This window comes from Microcaecilia unicolor, chromosome 6 (genome assembly GCF_901765095.1).
Source record: "Microcaecilia unicolor chromosome 6, aMicUni1.1, whole genome shotgun sequence".
NCBI lineage: Eukaryota > Metazoa > Chordata > Amphibia > Gymnophiona > Siphonopidae > Microcaecilia > Microcaecilia unicolor.
In genome coordinates this window covers 260517526-260527244 of record NC_044036.1, presented here as the reverse complement: position 1 = coordinate 260527244, position 9719 = coordinate 260517526, and the positions used below count along the sequence as shown (strand labels likewise).

The 9719-nt window shown below is 38.8% G+C and overlaps 1 long non-coding RNA gene across 1 annotated transcript; it reads left to right on the top strand.

Moving 5' to 3' along the window:
- Positions 1–404: 404 nt before the first annotated feature.
- On the top strand, positions 405–8055 carry LOC115471841. The gene is made up of 3 exons (XR_003942430.1): positions 405–490; positions 6387–6390; positions 8046–8055. It is a non-coding gene; the product is annotated as an uncharacterized LOC115471841 (long non-coding RNA).
- Positions 8056–9719: the final 1664 nt, after the last annotated feature.

Genomic DNA, 9719 nt, shown 5'->3' with positions numbered 1-9719 from the left:
AAAATATGAAATAATGGAGGGAGCATCAGAAGCTTTGCAAGTCCTTATTTAACTAGAGAATTCTCTCTCTCTCTCTCTCTCTCTCTCTCTCTCTCACACACACACACAGGGCTAGATTTAATAAATGGCAGCCAAAAAAGCTAGTATTCTGCTTAGTGCACATATAAGACTAGATTTACTAAATGACTTCCAAATTTGGGCACCGAAACAAATCTGCACAATGCATTATTCTATAAACAGCGTTCTGAGTTGCACGCCATTTATAAAATAGCACTTAGAGCCGATTTCTAAAACCTGATATACATCGTGGTGAACAAAGTTATGTACAAATCCCTGGTATTCAGTAATACTGTGCACACCTTTAGTAAATGCTCCTGACCTCCCCATGCCTACCCCATGGTCATATTCTAAAAGATTTGCACACAGATCTTTACAGAATAGCATGTAGCTAGTTGTGCATGTGAATCCAAACTGTTGCCAATTAACACCAGTAATTGATTGCTAGTTCCTAATTACTGGCACTACTTGCTCATTAGCTAATTTAGTTGTGTGCACATCTCAGGATTGCGCACACAGAATTTTGTGTGCTATTTATAGAATCTGGGAGTTTGTGCCTAATGTTGCATTTATGCCTGCCAAAGGCAGTATAAATTCTGGTGCCCAACTGATGGCAGTTAGGCGCACAAATGCTCGTATTCTATAACATTGTGCCTACTTTCTGAGAATGCCCCAACCTGCCTATGCCCCTCCCATGGCCACACCCCCTTTGGAGTTGTATGCTATGAAATTTAGGCATTCATGTTATGGAACAGAGCATAGGGCAGATCTGCGTGTAACTCCTAATTACTGTCAAATATTTGTTAACTCCAATACCTGATTATTAGCACCTAATTGACTAGTTTACATGTAGATCTGGGATCCATACCCAAATGTGGGTGAGCTATACAGATACTGCAGATAGATAGATAGATAGATAGATAGATAGATAGATAGATAGATAGATAGATAGATAGATAGATAGATAGATAGATAGATAGATAGTGACATGTCATGCACACAAGTTTGATCATGTTTCCCCTTTACTACAAAAATTTCATTGGCATCAATTGAACAGTGTATTATTTTTAAATTGCTCACTCTTACTTTTAAAGCATTTAGAGTAGGTCTCCCAGATTACCTTGCCACACTGACTATTTCTTACTGTTCCATTCATCTACTTAGCTCTATTAATGATTATAGATTAGTTCTCCTCAACCCTAAATCAGCCCATTTAGAATTCACCTGTCATCATGCTTTCTTTTTCGCAGCTCCTTTCTTTCGGAACTCCTTCCCTCTTCCCTTTCGGGCTGAGCTGTTTTTAAAGAATTTCAAGCTAGCATTAACAACTTGGCTTTTTAAACAGGCTGTTTTCATTAGAATAACTTAATTATCTAGAAGTCTGTGTAAATTGTCACTGCTCCCCTCATGTTTTTCCTCCCTCTCCCGCTGCTGACTTCTTGTTTCCGTCTTTCCCTTTTTCCTTGAGTCCCTTCGTTTCCCCCTGTGACTACCTCTGTCTAGTTGCAAGTGACTTGGTTTGATTGTCTTACCCTCTTTCCTATTATATTTTATAGTTCTTCTTCTCACTGTTATTTTATGTTTTTATTGGATTGTAAACCACCCAGTTCTGCAAGTCAGCTTGGGTGGTATACCATGTTTTTAATAAACTATAAATTATAAACATATATAGATATTGCTATAGTTATAGTCTTAGATAGATATGTATATTGCGTATGTGCAGACTCATATATGTGTAGACTCAATCATATTATCTCTTTTTCTGTATACTGTACTTACTTAAGTAAGTAAATACTACATAAACTTCATAGAATCAGTAATTATATCCATGTGGGAAATGATGATATAAAACCATCAAGAACGTCCATTAGACAACTGCTCTACAATATCAAGCTAAAGGCACAGTGGTAATTATAACAGCTGAATGGGTGCTTTGAAATACAACTGCCCTTCTATAGCTCTGCACTTCAGATTACTTATTGTATATTCATGCTTTACTTCATGTAGTACGCTACAATCTTCTGGGCTTGCCTTTCATTTCTTATGCAGTTTAAACTCAAAACTATTTTGTGCTATGTGTGGTTATTGTTACTGTTTCTAAGTGGCTAAAGGTGCTGATAGCTGTTGTAGAGTAACTTTCAGGAGTCTGATATCTTGCACAAGATCATGATGTACATGAAAAAAATCATTTTGTTTCTTTGATTCATTTGCTATTTATTTCATTCCTTTTTTTTTTTTTCATTTTGTCTCAGCAAAGTAAGTGCTTGCTTATGAGTTTGAGCATACTTAGATCATAGTTAGAGTAGTGGACTGATAACCAGGAAATCTTCTATACTGTTTTTTTTTTTTAAACATGCAGCACACAATCGTTCATCCAACATGGTGACTTGCAATTGTGTGTTGCATGTAAAAAAAAAAAAGCAGGATCCCCTGAGGAAGTCTGTTTGGGTGAAACGGGTCCCCGTTGGGAGTTTAACAATTGGAAGCTTAAGTGCTTCTCTTATACAGGCTGTGTGACATTATTTGTCAAATTAAAGAAATGTTTGTGAACAGTGACTGAACTCAGTGATTAATTATGATGTTATAGAAGATATTTTCATTGCCTTCAAAGGGTGGAATTCTTCAAGCAAAGAAATTAGATTGAATTAAACAAGCAAAATTGAAACAAAATCAATTTGGAGGTTTTTTAGCCAATGATTGGTCTTAGTCAGAAGGATCCTTGGCTTTTGAAAGAGTAAGTGGGTTATGCCCAGCTGATGGCAATTACCTTTGACTGCTGAGGCTTTTTTTTTTCTTCTTTTTAAATAAATAAAAAATGTCCTTAATAAAAAAGTTCCTTTAAAAAGTGTCTCCTGTTTGAAGAACAGTATTTGTTGTCTCTGGATTGAATTGTCATTTGGGTGTTTAAGGTTTCCACAATTTTTAATTTTAAGCAAGTTACAAAATAATTCTAAGGATTGCAAAAAAAAATAAAAATAAAAATAAATAAATATATATATATATATCTATATCTATATATATATATATATAAATTGTATGATGTGATACCCGCCAGCAAGCCTTCTTAGAAGTAACCCCCATGCTCTGGAATTCACTCCCACAGGGGCCATGTATAACTCGAGATTACTTCTACTTCCGGAAGCAGGTGAAAGCCTGGCTCTTCTCCCAAGCCTTTAATACATAGGGTGACTGACTATACAGTCATTTTGTACCTGGACCAGCTTGCTACACATACAGTAATTTAGATTAGTTCCTTATCTCTTGCTTAATGATATGAAGAACTCACCTTGATTTTAGCTAACCATTAAATTATCCCAACTGACTCAGTACCACACATCTTGTTCCCATCATATATCTGAACTTGGTCCCTCAGCTGTATGGTAAGCTGTATTGTAGAAAATCATTAGCATCTTGACTATGTTAGTTGAATGTTATAATGCATGCTTATTAGGTATATCATTAGTATTATGCTAACATTGTATTATATGTCTGGTATTTGAATTTCAGTGCTATTAAATGTGCATACTTTTGATACTGTTTCACAGTTAGTTCTTCTTATTAGGTTTCAATTTACTGTTTTCAAGTTTACCTCATTTATTTATGTTTATACTTGGTTATTTTACTATTGTTATGCTGTTAACAAAATTGTAAGTTTTATGTTGTGTTACAAGACGTACGAGGAGGGACTTGCTGACTTGAACATGTATATCCTGGAGGAAAGGAGAAACAGGGGTGATATGATACAGACGTTCAAATATTTTAAAGGTATTAATCCACAAACAAACCTTTTCCGGAGATGGGAAAGCAGTAGAACTAGAGGACATGAATTGAGGTTAAAGGGGGGCAGACTCAGGAAAAATGTTAAGAAGTATTTTTTCAGAGAGAGAATGGTGGATACTTGGAATGCCCTCCTGCGTGAGGTGGTGGAGATGAAAACGGTAACAGAATTAAAGAATGCATGGGATAAACACAAAGGAATCCTGTTCAGAAGGAATGGATCCACAAAAGCTTAGAGGAGAATGGGTGGCAACACTGGTAATTGGAAAACTACTACTACTACTTATCATTTCTATAGTGCTACTAGACGTATGCAGCACTGTACACTTGAACATGAAGAGACAGTCCCTGCTCGACAGAGCTTACAATCTAATTAGGACAGACAAACAGGACAAACAAGAGATAAGGGAATATTAAAGTGAGGATGATAAAATAAGGGTTCTGAACAAGTGAACAAGAGTTAGGAGTTAAAAGCAGCATCAAAAAGGTGGACTTTTAGCTTAGATTTGAAGACGGCCAGAGATGGAGCTTGACGTACCAGCTCAGGAAGTCTATTCCAGGCATATGGTGCAGCAATATAAAAGGAACGGAGTCTGAGTTAGCAGTGGAGGAGAAGGGTGCAGATAAGAGAGATTTACCCAGTGAACGGAGTTCCCGGGGAGGAATGTAGGGAGAGATGAGAGTGGAGAGGTACTGAGGAGCTGCAGAGTGAATGCACTTATAGGTCAATAAGAGGAGTTTGAACTGTATACGGAAATGGATAGGAAGCCAGTGAAGTGACTTGAGGAGAGAGCTAATGTGAGCATAATGACACTGGCGGAATATTAGTCGTGCAGCAGAATTTTGAACAGATTGAAGAAGAGAGAGATGGCTAAGTGGGAGACCTGTGAGAAGCAAGTTGCAATAGTCTAAGCGAGAGGTGATAAGACTTATATGGTCTGTGCCTTGAAAATGGCAAGGACAAATCAAGGTCAGGTATACATATAAAGCAGCACATACAATGAGTTTATCTTGTTGGGCAGACTGGATGGACTGAACAGGTCTTTATCTGCTATCATCTACTATGTTACCACGTTAACCTGTACCTGCTGTACACCACCTTGGGTGAATCTCTTCATAAAAGCTGTTAATAAATCCCAATCAATCAATCAATCAATCAATAAATATGGTTACATAACTCTATTACTCATGAGAAGGGATGACAAGTTGGCAGATATATTAGGCTATAGACCATGTGCCCGAGAAATAACCAATCCGTAGCAAGCAAAAACAAGTCACTAACTAGTGCCCCTGAACTATAGAACAAAATCTCACCCTTAGAAGTCCGCAGCGTCAGCTTCAGATGGGTGATGAATTGATTCCTCTTCAGGGCTCTAGCTGCTCCCCAGCAAACCCCTGTAATCAGGTTTTAGTCCGACGAGTCTTTGCCCTGCACAGGCAGCGAGATTTTCAGCCTGGAAAAAGCCATAAATAATCAGCTCCTGAATCCTTACTTGTGCTGAACCTAGCACAGAAAGATACAACATTACTAACAATTCAGTCCCTCTCCTCAGAGAGATGTGTACATCAGATCTTCTTCTGTCCTTCCGATCCAAAACTCTCCACCAAGTCCGGTGCTGACACTGCCCTGAAGGTCCACAAGTGACAATCTGGGACCAATAAGGAACTGCATACATCTGTCCAACAGGTGATATACAGTCACAAAATAATGAGGAGCTCTTGGCTTTCACATAGTTCACCTTATCAGGAATGGTACAGGATGCCTTGCTAATGAGGTTGCTAACAAGGATTACCTCATTCCCAAGTTTCTCTGAAACTCTCTCCTCGCAGCTCCACACGAGACAAAATGGGAGAGCTAGTGCAGGTGGATAGCATGTCCTTAGATGATGTCAACTAGCACAATGCTTCCAGGAAGTCATGCAGAATCCATGATGGTATTATTCAGAAAAAAATGTTTCATAGCCTATCCAGGCCTCAGGCTTTCATAATGGGAGATAAAGATAAACTCAAAAGGGGGCATGGCCTTGGGAGTGGCATATGTGGGTCATGGGTGTTACCCGAAATTAGGCGTGATGCTATAGAATTCTTGGATTTACACACCCAAACGCCATCAGTTGGGTGCAAGGATTTATACCAGATTTCAGCAGGCATAAGTCCTTGTGCCCAAAGTTGGGCGTAGGAATCCATGCTCAGTGCTGTTCTATAAAGGTTGCTTAATGGTAAGCAACCTTTATAGAATTGGTGCTTAGTGTGGATCTTAATGGTGCCTAAATTCGGGCACCATTTACTGAATCTGTCCCATCATGGGCAGCCAGTACTGCTACATCAAAAGAAAAGTGACATGGTAAGGCTGCTGGACATTATATAGCAATTCAACAACAGTGTTTTTATATGAGTTGGATCTATATGTCTGGTATTCCAGTTAACAATGAATTACAATAATCTAGTCTATTAATCAGTAAGAAATGAGTATAGGCAAGGCCTTGACATCCAAAACATCCTTAATATGTTGATAGACTTCACTACCAGAGCAGAAATCTGAGGATTAAAAGATAGGTTCTGGTCCAGTAATATACCTAGTGTTAAATTGTCTCTTTAACCAGGATCAGAAAACTCTGAATACATGATTTAGATAAGGGGAGAACATAATTTCTCATAAGCCACATAGCCATGCTTTCCATAATATACAGAAGCTTTTACAAAATTAGTTGTTTTACTAGGGAAATAGGAAACCACTGCACTGTGCTCTATATTAATTGTTGTATAGTGAGACCTTTCATGCAGTTTGTTCCTTATAAAGATTGTGATCCAAGTGTATTTATGCCTGAGGGAATGAAGGCTTGTTACAAATATCTGTGTATCAGTTTAGCATCATTTCTCCTCCTTGCTGAATGAGGTCATATTCCATTTTTCAAAGTACATTCCTGCACTTAAACACATTGACACAACTTAAGGAATTCAAGAGAACAGAAACCCTTCTCTCCCCCTAACCTCACCTCCCTTCTTTTAGCTGGTAATCGCATTCTTCCAGCCTGACTCAGGAGCCCGGAGGCCACACAAAACAGGTGCTTATTTGACCCACTTGTCACCTTTACCTAATATATGGCATGTGCTTCAGAGGAAGAATGTTCTTCTAAAGTCTATCTGACTCATGTTCTCGAAAAGGAACTCCCAGAAAAAAAAAGACTGAGTTACAACATAAGGTATTGTGGAGAATATTTAAGCGTCTATAACTTCTTTCCTATTGGAGAAAAGGATGCAAGGGGTGGCCTATGAAGACCACTATCTATAGTTTCTGTTGTGCAGGTATATGTGACATTTGGTGGGATTATAGAAAATATATTAACATATTTACATGCTTGTGCAAGTATTTATGACTGTGAGGGAGTAGGTGGTATATGGCCAGTTTCCCATAGAATCACTCCCTCACTGAGACTGAACCACCTTTGGGTAGGTGGAGCTACACCTGCTGAGTCAAAGGGTTCAGGCTCAGGCAGGGTGGTAAATCCCCTGAGGTAGAACAGCCAAGAATGAAGAGGTTTCCATAAAGAGGCCCAAGTCAAGAGGTCTCTAAGAAAGTGGCAACTGAGGCTACAGTACCTGAGAGGATTGCCAGGGAAAAGAAGTACCCAGAGTTAAGTGTTTCCCTGGGTGAGAAACTATATGCAGTCAAGTCAGCCATGACACATGGACAGAAGACTGCCAAGGTAGAAGAGAACCTTGCAGAGTATTCCTAAAGTGTATAAATTTGATGTGTCCAGAAGAGACTTGAGCTGGCATTAGTTGCCAGACTCTTTGGGCCTGGCTAGGAGCCAGCCCCGTGAAGAGTATTGACTAGGAGTTTAAGACTTTGCTTAAAAGGACTAAGCCTATGAAGTAACAGAGCTGACTGCAGCCTTTTTAGTGCATACAATATTTTTTTACTTTTAACTGCAACCTGTTCATGTGTGTGCCACATTTCAATAAGGTCCTGCAGCCAGCCATTAGCCACACTGCCATGGTGACATTTGTTAAACAGAGGCCATGATCCAAGTGAACTGCCTAGGTATATCTGCACAGATTAACACATAAGCTATGGCAGCACAGATATTTTGATCTACTGCATAGTATTTTTATCACCTGCTGTGATATGAACATCTAAGATAAACATTGAATATCTAATATGTTATTATTAAAACACATTAGATGTTCAATGCAGCTTTTAATTCAAGTTAATAGCACAACACTGAATTACCAGATAATGCAGTGTGTTAACTCTTAGCACACACTCCCTCCTGTTTACAAAGCCGCTCGGCAATGCTAACACAGTCCGTTCAAAGTGAAAGGGCTGTGTCAGCATTAGCGCACCAGCAGCCACTAGCGCGGCTTTGAAACAATTCATTTTTTTCTTACACTTCATTTTTACTGCAACAAGGGCCAATAAGGCCATTAAAGTCTCTGTGCTCTCACATTTATGTTCATGTTACATATGTAAATGTTTAGAATGCTAGCATTTACACACGCATGTGTGCATTTAGGCAGGTAAATGCCAGCATGACACCTAAGCGCTATTTTGCAAATTCCTGTCATTTTTAATTGAAAATGTTATTATTGTATTGCAAACAATCCAGAAAAAGAAAGGACATTTCAATCAAAATTGAAATATTACAAACCAAACCAAATAAAATCATCTTCAAGTCCACATCAAGAACAAATTCTGATTACACATTGGAGAGAATAATCAAGAAAAAGAACAGCATGAAACCATCTTCTCTTTCATTGCAGATCAAAATATAAACTATATCTAAATAAGACCCCAAATAACCAATTTATTTATTTATTTGTTACATTTGTATCCCACATTTTCCCACCTGTTTGCAGACTCAATGTGGTTTACATAGTACCATTACGGCGTTCGCCCGTTCCGGTATGAACAAATACAAGATGAGGACAAGTACAAGGTATGGTTGTGATAGAATGGGGTTCATGTATGGTAGATACAATAGGGGAATATTAGGGAGGAAGAGGTAGAGTTGGGGTGTGTCCATTCCGTTCTTGGTGTTGTTGTGTTGCAGGTAGTCTGGTTCTTATGTTGGATTGGTGGGATAGGCCTTTTTGAACAGGTTTGTTTTTAGTTTTTTCCGGGACTTTAGGTGGTCGTACATTGTTTTTACTATTTTTGGCAGTGTGTTCCATAGTTGTGCGCTTAAATAGGAGAAGCTGGATGCATATGTTGATTTGTATTTGATCTATACTCCAGTAATCTATAATCTAGTAATCTATACTCCAGTAATCTATACTCCAGCATTAACGTGATCTTTAACAACCATTTTATTAACCACAAAAGCCTCCAATAGAACTGGATCCAAGAAAACATAATGGTGATTCTCAAAGTCTATCAGGGAAACGTCTAGGAAAAAAAGAGCCTCCTAGTGCAATTATGTAGTAGATATTTGCAAGGGAGTACATAGGGCAGAGCATGGGTGAGACATAAATAAGGCTCCAACTTATGAGCGTAACTTACAAAATACTGTAACTTAAGACCCAAGGTGAATACCTATTAAGTGAGTGCCATCCACAAATCAGCTGTAGATAAGACACTTGGTGATAGGGTAAGGACATGGAGGGGGCGAGGGTGGAGATAGAAGGCAGGGTGATAGTGTGGGGTTCAAAGTGGAGGAAAAAGAGCAGGGATCATAAGGGTGGATTAGAAAAAGGATGGCCAGATAGGATAGAAAATGAGAGGGAGAAAGGGATTTGAATAGAAGCTTAATTCACCGGTAGAGGAGCCTAAGAGCACAAATTAACTGGGAATTGAGTCAATGGGGTAGTTGCAGGGGCAATCCTAAGATGGCAGCGCCAAAGGTGTCTACTGGGACAAAGAATCTTCAGCAGCAATTGTCTAC